The sequence below is a fragment of the Panthera pardus genome, unplaced genomic scaffold, assembly GCF_024362965.1.
Source record: "Panthera pardus isolate Hobbes unplaced genomic scaffold, ASM2436296v1 HiC_scaffold_11, whole genome shotgun sequence".
Taxonomy (NCBI): Eukaryota; Metazoa; Chordata; class Mammalia; order Carnivora; family Felidae; genus Panthera; species Panthera pardus.
The window spans coordinates 12,026,595-12,044,205 of NW_026526666.1; the positions used below are offsets into that span (position 1 = coordinate 12,026,595).

General features: G+C 41.8%; 1 long non-coding RNA gene and 1 other non-coding gene across 2 annotated transcripts in view; both read right to left on the reverse strand.

Annotated features, from left to right (window-relative positions):
- Positions 1 to 16,665, reverse strand: part of LOC109272193 (uncharacterized) — a 33,062-nt gene extending 16,397 nt beyond the window's left edge. Inside the window, exons 1-2 of the long non-coding RNA XR_002082336.2 lie at positions 16,500 to 16,665; positions 7,841 to 7,973 (exon numbers count right to left, since the gene is read on the reverse strand). This is a non-coding gene — a long non-coding RNA (uncharacterized LOC109272193). The remainder of the gene's footprint in view (positions 1 to 7,840; positions 7,974 to 16,499) is intronic.
- On the reverse strand, positions 12,576 to 12,648 carry TRNAE-CUC (transfer RNA glutamic acid (anticodon CUC)). The gene has a single exon. It is a non-coding gene; the product is annotated as a tRNA-Glu (tRNA).
- Positions 16,666 to 17,611: the final 946 nt, after the last annotated feature.

Consider the following 17,611-nt stretch of genomic DNA (forward strand, 5'->3'; position numbering starts at 1 on the left):
TGAGGTAGAGAGAGAATCCAAAGGACTTCTGAGCTGAAGGGTTATTTCTCGGTTTGAAGGATCCCATTGCCAAAAATGGAAGTGGTGTTTGGAGTGTTGTTTTTGCCATGTCCCCTGGACTTAAATGGAGCTAAATTCTCTTGCAAAGATGGAGAGGAGAGGAGGGGGTGCCTTGGCTGGAAGCTGGCTGCTAATCTATGCACTGGAGGTCCAAGTTCAAATATGCTTTCAGGAAAGCTTCAGTTCAATTTTTCTCCATGCACAATGGGGCTGTTGTGCGTTCAGAAGCTGGGAGAAGGCAGCTGGATTTCTAGAGCCCAATGGCCAGCATCTTTTTGATTTCTTTCTGATTCTCTTATTTGGAGACACATCTTTTTGATTCTCTTCCTTTGGGACACATTGGTCTTGAGAATAAAATACTAGTCAGTCATTATTATGAAGGCAAGAAAACAAGAAGCACATCCTGAATGGGAGTTATCAGGCCATCGTTAGCACTTGGCCTCAGTGAATCATTCAGCAATATGCAAATAATGACTTTCAGTAGAACAAGGAGCATCAAACACTTTGACCTCACCTTAATTATTTGCCCTGCCTATGCTGACCATTTTAGGTAGGTAAGTTCCTGGACTGCTGGGTTCTTTTGCTGTGTTCATTGAATTTTGTAAACTACCCCATACAGGAATGTGTTGAATAAGTGCCCATCTGGTTTCCAAAGTCCAGAAGGATTTCTGTGCCTACTGCTTACAGGATCTAATCAGGTCTAATCAGAGGGCTCTGGCCCTCTTTCTGGGAAAATTTCAAAAATGATAAATTGTTTTTTTCTGCTAAAACTCTGTATGACAGATTTTGTGTGTGTGTGATTTCTCTTTAAACAGATGAAATGTAAGGGATTGGCACAAAAGGAAACTGAAGTTTAGAGCTAGGGGTAGGTGGATGCCTTTAGATACAATGATAATAATAGTTGATGTTTATTCAACTGGTCTACTCTGTGCCAGGCTCTGATAGAGATATCTTATGAGTTTAATTCATTTAATCCTCAGAGTGAGTCTATCAAATAGATATCATCTTTATCAGCCTAAATATGAGGAAACTGAGGCACAGAAAGATGAAACCACAAAGCTGATTGGTAGTTGAGCCAGGCTCCCAAATGTGGTACGTAGAGCCACACACTATACTAGTTTCCTGTGAGGAGGGTGTTGCCTGAACTTTCATGCCTCTTGGCTTTACATTGTGTTATGTTCTGGATACACATGTGTTGTATGTGTTGTGTTTTAGTTCTGGGTACAGTTATTGACTATTCAATGTCTTTATACTCTGCTTCCCAGTCATAAGATGAGCAGGAAGTAATAGAAGAGTAAATAGGGGTGGAGAGCAGGGAAGAAGTTGTGACATTGAGTCCATACACTCACGCACACGGATGCATACACACACACTCGCACACGCGCACACAGACACACACACACTCACAAGCCGACCCACTTATTTATTTTATACTCACTCACATCCCTCATGTGCTCTCACAAGCTCCTTTCCTGCCAGGTTATACATAGTCCTTCCCTGAGGGATCAGCCCTTTCCAGTCCAGGTCGTGGGAAGGGGCAGGAAGGCGATCACTTCCCTTCCAAGGGCCTGCCGGAAAACCATGTTTGGACAGGGTCACGTATAAGAATGGATCAATAAGAATAGTAGCTGTGAAGGCCAAACCTCTGTGGGTGAGAAGTGCAATGCCAGCTCTTAGAACATGGAAGGAAATCAGGCCCGTCCTTCTCAGCTCTGCATTGACAGAAGCAAACACAGGTTCTGACACATCCCCAACGTGTGCCCGCAACCCAGGACCCCACGATTAATACCTTGGGACACATTCTGTGATATGCTGTCATGTACTCTATAGTTTCTTGTGCCCTGGATTTAAAAGCAACCCCAGCTCTTACAACCATACAATCAAATCCTGTGTCATTACAATGAACGAGGTTAAATTAATATCGAAAGATACCCATGGGATGTTTCTTAGGTGAAATACTCTTACAGCGCTGTATGCATGGTATGATCCCACTTGTGTAACAAAGATTAAAATACAGGCATAATAACAATCATAAAAATGCACAATAATAATATCCATATAGTGTCTATTATACACCAGTCATTATTCTAAGTGTTTACCTTTATTAACTTACTAGTCTTCAAAACAATCCTATAAAATGGATACTAATATCTCAATTTTATATGAAGAACTCAAAGAAGGAGAAGTTAGGTCACTTGCTCAAGATCACCGAACTAAATGGCAAAGCCAGAATTCAAACCTAGGCATTCTAACTCCAGAATCTCTATTATTAACCAGTATGCTGTACTATAGGCATGTAGGCATGGAACAATTCTAGACAAACACACAGCAAATGCTAACAAAGTTTAGCTAAGAGTTGTGGAAACAGTGGGTAGGATAAGGGACAGGACAAGAGCACTTATTTTTATAATACGCACCTTTGTATTTTGGGGGCATTATTCTTAAACTATCTTACTATTTGTTTAGTTTTAAGAATCCTTTAATGGCTGCAGACAACCATTAAGTCTGTGGTAGACCAGTCAAGGGAAAAGATCAAAGAGATTCTTTTCTAGGAAGAGAGAATTGAGACCTGGGTTGGCTACAGGTAGAAAGAAAAGAGCAGGATTTGACTAAAAGAGAGTAGGGAGAGTGGGGTGCCTGGGTGGCTCAGTTGGTTGAGCATCCAACTCTTGATTTTGGCTCAGGTCATGATCTCCCAGTTCATGGGATCAAGCCCCATGTCAGGCTCTGTGCTAAGAGCATAGGGCCTGCTTGGGATTCTCTCTCTACCTCTCTTTCTGCCCCTCCCCTGCTCCTGCATGGTCACACACACTCTCTCTCTCAAAATAAATAAATAAACTTAAAATGAAAGAAGAGGGAGATATGAGGTACTTGGAGTAGAAATGGAAACTGTGATGGTGCCTGCTCGGGTTGGGGGTGGGGAGAATGGAGAGTTAGTGTTTAATGGGTACAGTTTCAGTTTTATGGGACAAAAAGAGAGGTGTAGGGCTGGATGGTGGTGGTTGGACAACATGAATGCATCTGAAAGCACTGAACTGTGCACTTAAAAATTGGTTAAGATGGTAAATTATATATATACACACACACACACACACACACATATTTATTTATTTATTTATTTATTTATTTATTTATTTATGAGAGAGAGAGAGAGAGAGAGACAGAGCATGAGAGGGGGAGGAGCAGAGAGAGAGAGAGAGAGAGAGAGACAGACAGACAGAATCTGAAGCAGGCTCCAGGCTCTGAGCTGTCAGCACAGAGCCTGATGCAGGGCTCAAACTCATGAACTGTTGATCATGACTAGAGCCAAAGTCAGAAGCTTAACTGACTGAGCCATCCAGGCACCCCAAAGATGGTAAATTTTATGTGAAGTGTATGTTGCTATAGTAAAAAAGAAACTCAAGAGGAAAAAAAAGGAGAGAGAGAGTAGGGAAGAAGAGGACAGAGGAGCCAGGGGAGGCAACGAAGATGGGAAAGGAGCTGAAATCGGTGCATGAAGTGTGCTGAGGACCTTGGATACCTAACACTGCCAACATTAAGGACCTACACTTAAATACAAAGTCTCAGTGGGAGGAAAATTTACGTTCTCCATGTACATATACGAAGTATTTTGCACACCTTATAAACTAGTGTAAGTAAGTGTAAATTAGTATAAGTAAGTGTCCTTTTAGGGAATGGTTAGAGGGTCCCCGGGAGAATTCCAATCATAACTCACTTTCTTGTCTCCATCCTGAGACTAGGTATTCTGGTTTGGAGGAAAGGTTGCTGTTTTAAAGCAGAAGTGGGCTCCCTGTCTCTGAAAAATGCAGATACAGATTGAGCCTCTCTTCTGTGGAGCATTATGGATAAACAGGGTCACCCACAAGCACACCAGCGTGGGAAGGCAGCAACCGGGTTTAGCCATTCGGACACCTTGCTGGCTTGCTGATTGGCCTCTGTGAGGTGGCCCCATTCCAGCAGATCCCAGTAGCTCCTTTGCCAGGTCTGCTATCAGCTCACCCACCTTTGCCCTTGAGCGAGAGCCAAGGTCTCTGGAGGAAGGAGTGTGCTATTACCTTTCATTTCGGGGCCTTCCCAGCACGCACTGAGGTCAGGCAGCACTCAGCACTGAGTGGCTCCCAGGGTCTCGTGCATGGAACATTGTCACTGGAAAGACCGAGTCTCTGGAAAACACAGCCTTTGAAGGACTGTCAGTCAGGGCCAATAGTTGCCATCCTCACTTGGGACTTCTCTGACAATTTTGATTTTTTTGGAGTATAAATGAGATTTTCTTAGTTTCTCCTAGGCTTGGATGGACTCCACTTTAGAACACAGCATGTTTTTCATTTGGGCAAGCATGAAGAGGTACCACCTTCCTGTCTCTTTCTTGTGGTCACTGTTTCATCTGCATATAGTAAATATAGCTATATTTTTTGAGTGAATATTATGTGCCAGGAATCATACTTGCATACTTCTCACGAAAAAATGCTGCAATAGGGAATATCACCACCATTTTATAAATGGATGAATCTGATCATCAGAGAAGAGATAATTGAGAGCTTGATCCAGGGCCACTCACTTGTGGCTGAGGTGGGATTGGAACCCAGGTCTGTGTCAACTCCAAAGCTGGTAAACGTATACATTACGTTTGTGCATTCTACGTTATGCTAGATTGCCCTTCCAAGCGCAAATAGGATCTATTTTCTATTCACATCGCTCCCTAATAAATAGGTGTCCAGAGCTGTGGCATAAGCACAGAGCTCTACCTTGTCGGATCTAAGGTCTCAGATTCTCCTCTACCTTACTAGGTACAAAAGGCATTTGCATATGGAAACTTTGGCAGCTACATTTCCTCAGCTACTAAGCACCATGAGGTCCTAGAAGTGGGTTACTATATCCCCAAAGTGCCTTATTTATGCTGAGGGTGTAACTCTAGCGCTAAGAAGGATTTGCTCTAATTGTGTTCAGAGGCTTGCGGAAGGAGCCAAACTAATCCACTTCTCTCCCACTGCAAGGCCAATGGCAGTCTCTCCGAGCTCATCACTGCCCACAAGGGAGGTAGGTTACTACTGTTTCAGTGCTTTTGGCTAGGTCTCTGAGGAAGAATCATCGATTATCAGGGCCGATTGGTATCTGAGGATTGCTTCTCTGCTGATGGTGTCTCCTCACGGCGAGGCCATTCTGTACAGTTTGTTAGGGCTGGCCTCAATTTCCAGTGTCTCTTGTACATGATCTTAATGATAGTCTGTGCTACTTGGATTCAAGCTCTCAATCTTTACGCAAGTTTATAACTCCTTTGTAAAAATACGACTCAGGATGGTTCTGTTAACGAGGTTATTTTCTAAAGCTGGTTGACCTTTGCATGACTATACCCTGCAACGGATGGAATTTTATTACTCATGAAAATGTGTCTTTAAAGGCAGTGTTTTTTATACTCACACACACACACCCCACACTAAAAAAATACATTTTAGACTTTTAATTCCAGGCAAGATGGCATAAGAAGATCCAGATTTGCTTTCCCGGCTAAAACAAGTAATAAACAGTGTTTGGACACTGTCAGGCCCTGAAGACGGTACTCCCCGAAAGAGAGAAAAAGATGATGTTAGCCCCACAGTCACCCAGATTACTTCTGGAAGAGTGTCTAGGTTGCAAAGCAGAGCGGAAGGAGCGAGGCAGAACCTGGTGATTGAGGAAATGGACACGGGAGTCTGGCGAGCTGAGGTGGCCAGAGTCTGCAGAGAGAAAGGGCTGGACACCACACAGGGTCTCCTCCTAGTTGTCAGCTGAGTGCTGGTCAGCACACGCATGCAAGGAAACTGTCTGCAGCTGGACAGAAGCATCAAAAGGCAGCAGAGGACAGGACCATAATAGTTCATGTTCCCCCCAGCCAGGGTGGAAAACTTCACAATTAATGGGATTTGGGGTAGAGATCTTATAAAGATAACACCTCGGTTATAGGACAGAATTAGCCCTAGACTAAAGGCATCTCTGGTCTCACCAAACAATGTTTGAAGCAAGCCTGGAAAGGGTAAAACTGTTTCTAAGTAACTTAACCATGCTCCAGAACAGAACTCAAGAATATTTGCAGGAATACAAAAATATCTAGCACTAACAAGGTAAAATTCACAAGGCCCGGTGGCATCCAGTCAAAAAAATTACCTGTCATGTGAAGAGCCAGAATATGACCAAGAATGAGGTGTAAAATAACAATATAGTGAAAGCTTTATCACATTTATAGAAGTAAAATGTATGGCAATAGCACAAAGTCCAGGAAGGGGGGTGGAAATGGATGTATACTGCTTTATGGGCTTATGCTTTGTGTGAAATGGTATAATACTGGAAAGGAGACTATGCTACAAACTCATGGTTATAAAATAATAGTTATAGCTAATGAGTCAACAAAAGGGGATAAAATGGAATCATTACAAATATTAATATAGAAACAGAGCAAGGATGTCCCCTCCCACTCTTCTATTTCAACATTGTACTGGAAGTCCTAGCTAATGCAATAAAACAAAAGGAAATAAAAGGTATACAGATTGGGAAGGAGGAAATAGAACTGACGGTTTTCTTAAGATGCCATGATTTTCTATGTATAAAATTCCAAAGAATCAATGAAAAGCTCCTGGGATTAATTTGCTACTATAGCAAGTTTGCAGGCTAAAAGGTCAATATGCAAAAGTAAAATGGTTTTATTTGTAAAACAGCAATAAACAATTGGAATTTGAAATTAAAAGCACGATGTCATTTACATTAGCATTATTATGTAAATATGAAATACTTGGATATAAATCTAATTAAATACACATGAATTTATGTGAGGAAAATGGCAAAACTCTGATGAAAGAAATCAAAGAACTAAATAAATGGAGAGATATTCCATGTCCACGTAGGAAGACTCAATATTGTCAAGACATCAGTTCTTCCTATCTAGAGCTATAGATTCAACACAATCCCAGTCAAAACCCCAGTGTTATTTTATGGGTATCAACAAAATAGTTCTAAAGTTTATGTGGAGAGGCAAATGACCCAGAATAGCCAACACAGCATTGAAGGAGACTAAAGCTGGAGTACTGATGATACCTGGCTTCCAGTAAAGCTACAGTAATCAAAACACTGTGGTATTGGTGAAAGAGTAGACAGATAGATCAGTGGAAGAGCATAGAGAGCCCCAAAATAGACCCATATAGATACAGTCAACTGATCTTTAACAAAGGAGCAAAGGCAGTACAATGGAAAAAAGATAGTCTTTTTGACAAATGGAGCTGGAATGATTGGACATCCCCGTGCAATAGTAAATTTAGACATAGATTGTGTGCCCTTTACAGAAATTAACTTAAAACGGACCATAGACCTCAATGTGAAACACAAAATTATAAAACGACCAGAAGATAACATAGAAGGGAATCTAGATGACTTTGGGTATGTCGATGACTTTTTAGAACAACATCAAAGGCACAATCCATGAAATAATAATTCATTTATTTCTGGACCTCATTAAGTTGAAATTTTTCTCTGCAAGGTCCATTGCCAAAAAAATGTGAAGATGAGCCACACAGGGAGAAAATATTTGCAAAAGGCAAATCTGATAAAGGACTATTACTCAAAATATACAAAGAACTTTTGAAACTCAGCAGTAAGAAAATGAAAAACCAGATTTAACAATGGGCCAAAGACTTGAATAGACACCTCACCAATGAAAATATGCAAATTTTCAAATAAGCATATGAAAAGATACCCCCCTCATGTTATCAGGGAAATGCAAATTAAAACAACAATGAGAGACCACTATACACACCTGGTAGAATGGCCCAAATCCAAAGCACTGACATCACCAAATGCTGGCAAGGATGTGGAGAAACAGGAACTCTCATTCATCCCTGGTGGGAACGCAAAATGATACAGTCACTTTGGAAGACATTTGGTAGTGCCTGACAAAACAAAACGTAATCTTACCATATGATACAGCAATCACACTCATTGGTAGTTATCTAAGTGAGTTAAAAAAAAAAACTTATATCTATACAAAAACCTGCACATGGATTTTTATAGCAGCTTTTTTCATAATCGCCAAAACTTGCAAGCAACCAGGATGACTTTTAGTAGCTAAATGAATAATAAACTGTGGCACATCCAGACAATAGAATGCTACTGAGCATGAAAGATAAATGAACTATTAAGCCATGGAAAGACATGGAGGGACCTAAAATGAAAGAACCTACTAAGTGAAAGAAGCCAATCTGAAAAGGCTTTGTACTATATTGTTCCAACTATATGGCATTGTGGAGAAGACAAAACTGGAAAAAGCAAACAAACAAAAACCACTGGGTTGCCAGAAGTTGAGGGGGAGGGTGGGAATAATAGGTAGAGTACAGAGGATTTTTAGGATAGTGGAACTATTTTGTGTGATACTATAGTGATAGATACATGTCTATACACATTTGTCAAAACCCATAGAATGTACAACACCAAGAGTGAACCCTAATGTAAAGTATGGACTTGAGTGATAATGATGTGTCCATATAGGTTCCTTGATTATAACCACTTGGTGCAGGTTGTTGATAGTAGTGAGGCTGTGTGTATGTGGGGCAGAGGGTATGTGGAAACTTTCTGTACTTGTCACTCAGTTTTGCTGTGAATTTAAAATTGCTGTAAGAAATAAAATCCTTTTTAAAAAAAAATTCTAACAGGGGCGCCTGGGTGGCTCAGTCGGTTAATCATCCGACTTCAGCTCAGGTCATGATCTCACCTCTCATGAGTTCAAGCCTCGTGTCAGGCTCTGTGCTGACAGCTCAGAGCCTGGGGCCTGTTTCCAGTTCTGTGTCTCCCTCTCTCTCTGCTCCTCTCCTGCTCACACTCTGTCTCTTTCTCTCAAAAATAAATAAACCTTAAAAAATACGAAAAAAAAATTCTAACAAATACTCAGTCCAAAAGAAGGCATAAAAAGAGGAAAAAGGAAACCCAAAACAAATGGAACAAATACAAACCAAATAGCAAGACAGTAGATTTAAATCCAACTATATTGATAATTACATAAAATACTAGTTAAGGCAGAGATGTCCAAATCACATAAGAACCACAAGATTCAACTATATGTTGTTTCAAAGAAATCTACTTTAAATATAAATGCATAAATAGGATAAAAGTAACAGGATGGAAAACAATATACCATGGTAACACTAATCAAAAGAAAGCTGAAGAGGCTCTATTAATATCAAAGTTGATTTCAGAGCAAAGAATATTATTAAGGATAAAAAGAGTTATTTCATAGTGATAAAAGGATCAATTCATCAAGAGGACACAGTAACCCTAATTATGTATGTATTAATAGAGTTTCAAAATAAATGAAACAAAAATTGATAGAACTGTAAGAGGAAACAGACAAATCTACAATTATATTGGAATTTAACATCTCTCACTCAATAATTATTAGAACACATAGACAGAAGTCAGCAAGTATATTGAAAAATTGAACAACAACCATCATTTAACTGGGCCTAACTTGGTATTCATAGAACTATCCGTGCAGCAACAGAAAACATATTCTTTTCAAGTACACAAAGAACATTTACCAATAAAACATGAAATAAGTCCCAATGTACTTAAAAGGATTTAAATTATACAAATGGTTTTCTAGCCACATGGAATTAAATTAGAAATAAATAATATAAAAATATTAAGAAATTTCCCAAATATTTGGAAATTAACACACTTATAAATAATCTGTTACGTCACAGAAGATATAAAAAAGCAAATTAGAAAAGTATTTTGAAATAAATAAAAATAAAAATATAACATCAAAATTTGTGGACCCAGCCAAAGCAGTGCTTAGAGGGACATTTATAGCACTAAACATTACTAGAAAAGTCAAATCAATGACTTCAGCCTCTACCTTAAGAAAGCTAGAAAGAGATAAGCAAACTAAACCCAGAGCAAGCAGAAGAAAGAAAATAATAAAAGCTACAGCAGAAATCAATGAAATAGAAAACAGAAAAATGATAGAGAAAAATCAATGAAATCAATGCTGGTTCTTTGAAAATATCAATGAAATTGACAAACTTTGTAAAAAGAGAAGACGAAATTGCTAAAGTGGAGGACATTACTGCAGCTCCCGTACAAACTGAAAGGATAATAATAAGTGGATGTTATTTATAACTTTGCTGATAAATTCAACAATTTAGAAGAAACAAAAAAATTTTTTAAAGACACAGACTGTCAAAGCTAAATAAATTGAATTTCTTGTTAAAAAAAAATCCTCCCATAAAGAAAACTCTTGGGCCAGATGGCTTCACTAGTAAATTGCATCAAACTTTAAGGATAAAATATCAATTCCACCAGAACTCTTCCAAGAAAATTGAAGAGAATACTTCCCAACTCAGTTTATAAAACCAGTATTGATTTCATATCAGTATCTTTCATGAAATAGATGCCCAAAAAAAATCCTTAAAATTTTTAGTAAATTAAATCTAACAACACATAAAAAGGATAACACATATGTCCAAGTGGAATTAATTCTAGAAATAGGATGTTGGTTTACCATTCAAAACCTAACCCATAATTTGTATATTAACAGACTAAGAAAAAATAAAAACCATATAATTACATCAATATGTAAAATCATATGTAAACTCTGAACACTGTAAACTATAAAACATTGCTGGAGGAAATATGAAAAGGCCTACTAAAATGGAGAGATAGATCATGTTTGTGGATTGTAAGGTTCTGTGTTTTTGAGATGGCAATTCTCTCCCAAGCTTATCTATACAATACCAATCAAGCTCCCAGAGGCTTTTTTGAAGAAATTAAAAAGCTGATTTTAAAATGTGTATGAAAATCCAACAGACCTAGAATAGCCAAATAAACTTTGAAAAAGAACAAAGTTGGGACTCCAACACTACTTAGATTTCAAGACTGACTATGAAACCACAGCAATCTAGACAGTGTGGCATTGGTATAAAAACAGGCAAATAGATTGATGGAACAGAATATATAGAGTCCAGAAATAGACTCACATGCATATGGTCAATTGATTTCAAGAAAGATGTCAAGGCAACTGAATGGGGAAAGGACAATCTTGTTAACCAGTGGTGCTGGAACAAATAGATACCCATATGAAAGACAATGAACTTCAACTCTTACTTCATGCCATATGCAAAAATTAACTTGAAATGGTTCATAGACTTGAATATAAGGCTAAAACTATAAAATTTCTAGGAGAAAACACAGGCAAAAGCCTTAGTGGCCTTGAGCTTGGCAAAGATTTCTTAAATATGACACAAAACCCACAAACTATACAAGCAAAAATAAGTAAACTGGATATCCAAGCAAAAAAATATATACATATATGTATATGTAGTAAATCATTTTCCCTTCAAAAGGCATTATTTAAATAATGAAATGGTAAGCCACAAACTGGGAGACAATATTTGCAGAACATATATCTGGCAAAAGACTTGTAACAAAATATGTAAAGAACTCTAACAACTCCTTCAGAAGATGAGTAATCCAATTAAAAATGGACAAAAGATTTTTTTTTTTAAGAGAGAGAATGCGAGTGAGGAAGGGCAGAGGGAAAGGGAAAGAGACAGAATCTTAAGCAGTCTCCATGCTCAGCAAGGAGCCCAACGCGGGGCAGGGGTCGATCCCATGACCGTGTCATCATGACCTGAATGGAAATCAAGTGTCGGATGCTCAACCGACTGAGCCACCCACGTGCCCCAAAAATGGACAAAAAGTTTAACAGTAATTTCACCAAAGAAGATGTATAAGTGTCAAATTAAACATGTGAAAAGATGCTCAATCTCATTGGTCACTGGGAATATGCAAATTAAAATAATGAGATATGACCATGTAACCACTGGAATCACTAAAACTAATGTAATTGACTATTCCAAGCATTGGCAAGGGTCCATTTAGAGAAACTGGAACTTGCCTTCACTACCAGTGGGAATGTAAAATGGTATAATCGTTTTCCAATGTGTTTTGGCTGTTTCCGAAAAAGCTAAATATACACCTACCGTATGATTCAGTCTTTCCATAACCAGGTGTTTACCCAAGAATACATATTGTCCACACAAAGGCTTGAATGTGAGTGTTTATGGATGGCACTTTTAAATGTAGTAGCCCCAAACTGGAAACAATCTAGATGCCCATCAATAGGTGAATACATAAGTAATTTGTGATAGATTCACACAGTGGAATCCTATCCAGCAATATCAATGAATGAACTATTGAGGCACACAGCTACACGGCCGAATGTTAACATAAGCAGGCTGATTGCAAGAAGCCATGTAAAAAAAGCGTGCGCATTTTTTTGTAGATACCATTTCTACACTTTTCTAGAAAGTACAGACTATAATGGCACAGAGCAAAACCAGTAGTTAGTGGGAAGGAGTGGGGAGGAGTGGGGAAGAAGGAGAAGAAGGGATCACAAAGAGGCATGAGGAAAGTTTGGGGGGCAGTGGATATGATATCTTTTTTAAAAAATAGAATATATTTGGGGGGATTCATTAATTTTTTTTAATTAATCTCTATGCCCAATGTGGGGCTTGAACTCATAACCCTGAGATCGAGAGTCACATGCTCTACCAACTGAGCCAGCCAGGCACCCTGGATATGTTATCTTGATTGTGGTGATGGTTTCACCTGTGTATACATATGCCAAAATTTATCAGATGGCGTGCTTTAAATATGTGAAGTTTAAAAGGGTGACTGCGTGGCTCAGTCGGTTAAGTGTCCAACTTCAGCTCAGGTCGTGATCTCACGACCTGTGAGTTTGAGCCCCGCGTTAAGCTCTGTGCTGACTCAGAGCCTGGAGGCTGCTTCAGATTCTGTGTCTCCTTCTCTCTTTGCTCCTCCTCTGTTCACGCTCTCTCTCTCTCTCAAAAATAAGTAAACATTAAAAAAAAATTTTTTTAATATGTGAAGTTTATTTCATGTGAATTATATACTTCAATAAGGGTGTAAAACAAAAGGAATTAATTTTAGAGTGCTACCCACCATACACTCAAACATATACCTGATGAAAAAGAATTAGTCTTGCTATGTGCACTGTCATCTGATACACCCATTCCATTTCATTCCACTCCATTGAAAATACACTCTGATCGTGATCTACTAAGTTGATTTCATAATTCACTAATAGGTTGATGCCTGTAGCTTGAAAAACATTGCATGGCTTGAGTCCAAAACAGTCCCTCAGTTACATTGACAAGCCCCGTCCCCCTCGTGTTAGTTTCTATGTCTTTATCACCAATGGCCATCTCCCCTTCTGTTAATGTGGTAACAAAATTTAGAGCCTTAAAGTAAAAGACCTTATCTTTCAAATTCTTGCATTGGCGCCTGAGATCGACCCTTACCCTTTGCTACCATCTCCCCACTGACTTGTTTGGAGATTGTTAATTTTGTGATCTCATAATGAAGATTCTTCTGTGATGACTCTAGGAACACTATGGGGGCCTTTTGGGGGACAGTGAGATGGCAGCGACTGGCCACAGGGTTACTCTGGTTGCCAAGGAGTCTGGACATCACTAACATAAGTAACAGCTACTGTTAGCTATCATTTCCCTCATAAAGGAAAGCAAGGTGGCTCTGACACTGAACCTGCTCTTTGTGATGACTTATTTAGCTTCCTTGAAGAATTTACTTTTAGTTGTTGTTTTATCTATGCACAAAGAGGGCCATATGGAAAGTGGTTCCTCTTTCCTAACACACAGTGCGTTAACAGTGGTAAGTACCTATGTCTGTGCCCAGCAGGGTCCAGCAGAGAAGAGGAAAAAGCTAGAGAATAAAAATGATGGAAGAAACCTAAGCTTGGGGTGGTTTCAGTTCTGCTATGAATTAGAGCTCCTGTATGCGACTTTGTATTGATGTATCTGTCAGTCTGTCTTCAATGACACATCTTTCTGTGTCACAGGAAGCGGTGTCATTTGCAAATTCAGTTCCTTTTATGTCCATAAAGATTTTAATAAATGAATTTGGAACCAGGGGGAGATGAAACTCAGGCAGAAGTTGTAAGTTGTGATTCTGTCCCCAGCATTTTTCTAGACAGTAGCCAGAGACAAGTAACAGAGAGCCGCCCTTATTTCCCAAGACCTCAGCCTTCCCAAGGCTCCAGAAGAACCAGCGTGGCATACGCCCAAACCAAGCTGCATGGCATACTCAGGGGACACAGGACTGTAAAGGAGAGCTTCAATTCCTAGGCTCAGCAGAGTGGCCTAGGTCTCAGTTGATATAGCTCCAAAAATCTAAGATCTAGATTCCGTTCAGATAAGTAGCAGCCGGAGGCTGTAAGTTCAGAATTTGAACAGTCTTGGGGGCGGGGAGTCAGAGTATATTGACGCTATTGCTTCTGGGCAAATAGATTTTGGTATCAGGTTCACACCTTCCTTATTTAGAACCCGGAGAGAGCACGATACAGTGACAAATACGTGGTCGTGGTATCAGGCAAACCTTGGTTCAGATCATGTCTCTGCTGCCTGCCAGCCTTGTGACCTTGGGAAAATCATTTAACCTCTCTGAACTTCAGATTTCTCGTTTAGAGCAGTAGTTCTCCACTAGGAGGGATTTTGCCCCCACCCCCACCCCGGGAACATTTGGTGACATTTAGGACAAGGGGTGAGAAGTGCTTAGTGGGAACGGTGGAGGATACTGTTCAACATCCTACAATGCACAGATAGCACCCCCACAGCAAAGAACTATCTGGCCCCAAATGTCCATAGAGCTGAGGTTGAGAAAATCTTAGAGATAACATATACAAAATGTCTGGCATAAAACAGGTAGGCGCTGCCTCAGTGGTAGCTATCATTACCAAATCATGCATTCAGTGTGGCTAATTGAAAACCAGATTGTAGGGAAGCAAGGATCATGCAAGTCTATGTGAGGTTCAGGAAAAGTCCCCAGTGGTGGTACCAGAGGCCCACTGAACCAGTTACGGACGTTGTGGCAAACAGGTTCAAGGTGGTGGCTCTGGAACCAGTCTGCCCACGTCCAAACTCTGCCTCTGCCATGCACTGCACGTATAACCTTGGGCAAGTCACTTAACCACAGTCTTATCCCCACTTAACCGGGGATAATAACGATATACCTGCCTCACAAAGGATGGGTCTGCATAGATAGCAACCTGCTCACCTAATATTTTCTCTTGTTACAAGGGGAATAAATAGAGAGCCAGTGCCCAGAGGAGCCCTGGTTTTAATAAGAAACTCTGAATTTTTTGATAGGAAGTATGGAGAAGAACATAAACCAAACATAAAATGGGTAATTGACACAGCAATAGAAAGTTCATCAACCCACTGAGGACCCACTATGAGCGGCTGGGCAAGGTGCCAGATGTTTATAAATATCATCTCACTGAATCCCCTCGACAGCTCTTTGAAACGGCTTCTATTAACCTATTTTGATCTTTTTTTACCGACATGGAAATAGGCTCTAAGCAATTAAAGTACTTTGCCCAAACTCTCCCAGCCATAGGGGTAGAGCTGGGGTTTGGAATCTAGGGATGCCTCCAGCCTGTGTTTTGGTGAGCCGAAATTCACAAACGCTTAACTCGGGGCAATTCCAGGATGTACAACATTCAACCAGCTGGGATTCTCTGTATACAGGAAAGGAAGCAAAATGTAAAGCCAGGCATCTATCTCTAGTACTGGCTGGGACTGATGGCCCAGGGCATGTAGGGACGAGGAAAGAGGAGCAGGACACCAGTGACAGGTGCAGTCCTTGCTTTTCTCCAGGGATAACTGCTACACCCAGAGAGCCACCTTGCATCACCACTGCAGCCTGAAGCCGCTTCTGGGAACATTTCCTGGTAACGGCTTAGGTCTGGCAGGTTGGGTTACTCAGCGTTGGTGCTTCCTGCCACGAGGAGATATTTTCTAGAAGATTCCTGAGATGCCCGTCCCCTCACTAAATGTTTCATGAGGGTAGTGCTGTGTGTGTGTGTGTGTGTGTGCACGAGTGCACGTGTGCGTTTTCTGTGTGTATAGTGGGATGACAGGATAGCCTGGGACTGAGGAGCCAGCAGAACCAGGAAAAGGTTCCTGGTAGAAGCTGTGGCCCTTCCTCTAAACAAACAGCTGTGTTTGGAGAAAGACGGAAATAGTGCCTAAAAATAGCCAAGAGGCCTGAGTATATCCCAAGACTGGCAGTACTAAGGGGTCTCACATACTGACACTCAGGACCGAGGCTGTGAAGTAGGTGCTGTTTTGTGGATCTCTGCTTTTCCTGAGGGTCCCCTTCACTCTGTCTGGTGCCGGAAGGCATCGCACCTGCTCGCGCCCAGAGAGCCATCTGGGCAGACATCCCCAGCCGCTCGCCAAACTCTGGGCTCCGTTCACTCAGCAGAAGCTGAGGAGGAGCAAAGCACAGGCCACAGGGCCTCATATCATCCTGTGCCCTGTGTGTTCTGTGGAGGGCTGTGTTCTTCCCCTGGGCAGAAATGCTCTCCCAAGTTCACTAACCTGGTTGTTTAAATATAGGAGAGGAAACAGATGTTGGCTGGGCGGAAGTCCCTTGAAGACGGGGTTTTGGCGGTGGCTTGCTAGAGCTGATAAGGACACGGGGTGTGCTCCCAGATGGGCCTCTGCCAATTCGCTTTTGGGTCTTTCTGAGGCTGCCCTGAGCCACCACCATCAGAACATGGCTCCTCTCCAAGCTCCTCCTCATGGCTGACAAGGAGAGGAGGGTTATTTTTAAACTGATCTTTGTGACTTCCTCTTGGCCTTCCTCCTTGCTCTCCTCTCTCGGAGGCCCTAAGAGCAGCTTCCTGGCCAAGCCAACTAGAACTCCAGTGATGGGGATGTGTGCAGGGTCCTGGGAGGCAAGGGCTGGCTGTGCAGGGCAGGGACCCAGCCCAGGGGGTGCCAGGGCAGGCGGGAATACTGGGGGTACAGGATACACCCAGCAGGGGTCATGTGGAACCCACAGTTCCTGGACTCTCCAGGGCCACGTAGATGGGTACCAATGCCCTGAGCCAGGGCATCACCCCGCTGATCCCACCAGGGGACTGACCCTTCCTGGGCTGGGCTGGGCTGGGCTGACCAGGCCAGCGCACCCCTGCAGTCTGCGGGGAATGCCCCTCCAGCGGCCCTTGGCTCGCAGAGTTCTGGCAGAGTGCGTCTGGCCGGCTGTACCACCAGCATCCTCAAATTGTGTCGTGGCTGAATCATAGTGACAGCCCCACCCCAGCATCCCCCGTGGAAAAGGAGGGGAGCTTTGCTGCTGGCATGGGGACCTCTGGGGGCTGCCTGGGAACCACATCCCTGCACAGATGCCCTGGGGCTCTGTGGCTGCTGTCCCTGGCTCCCTCTAGCTCCCACACCCACAGCCAGGCAGCTCATGTACAGCCACAGAGCCCAGCAGCTGCCCCACAGTGGGCCTGTTGCCTCTGGCCCAAGCCACAGTTCCTCCCAGGGGGCTCCTTCTTCATGGCTGCTGGGAGGAGACTGACAGCACTCCCAGCCGCCACCAGGAAACCCACAGCACCTGCCCTCTCCCCACTTCTTGGCCTGGCCCCACAGCCAGGACCTGAAAACACCTCTCAGCTGGTGACTCCTTCATCCAAGAAGCAGGG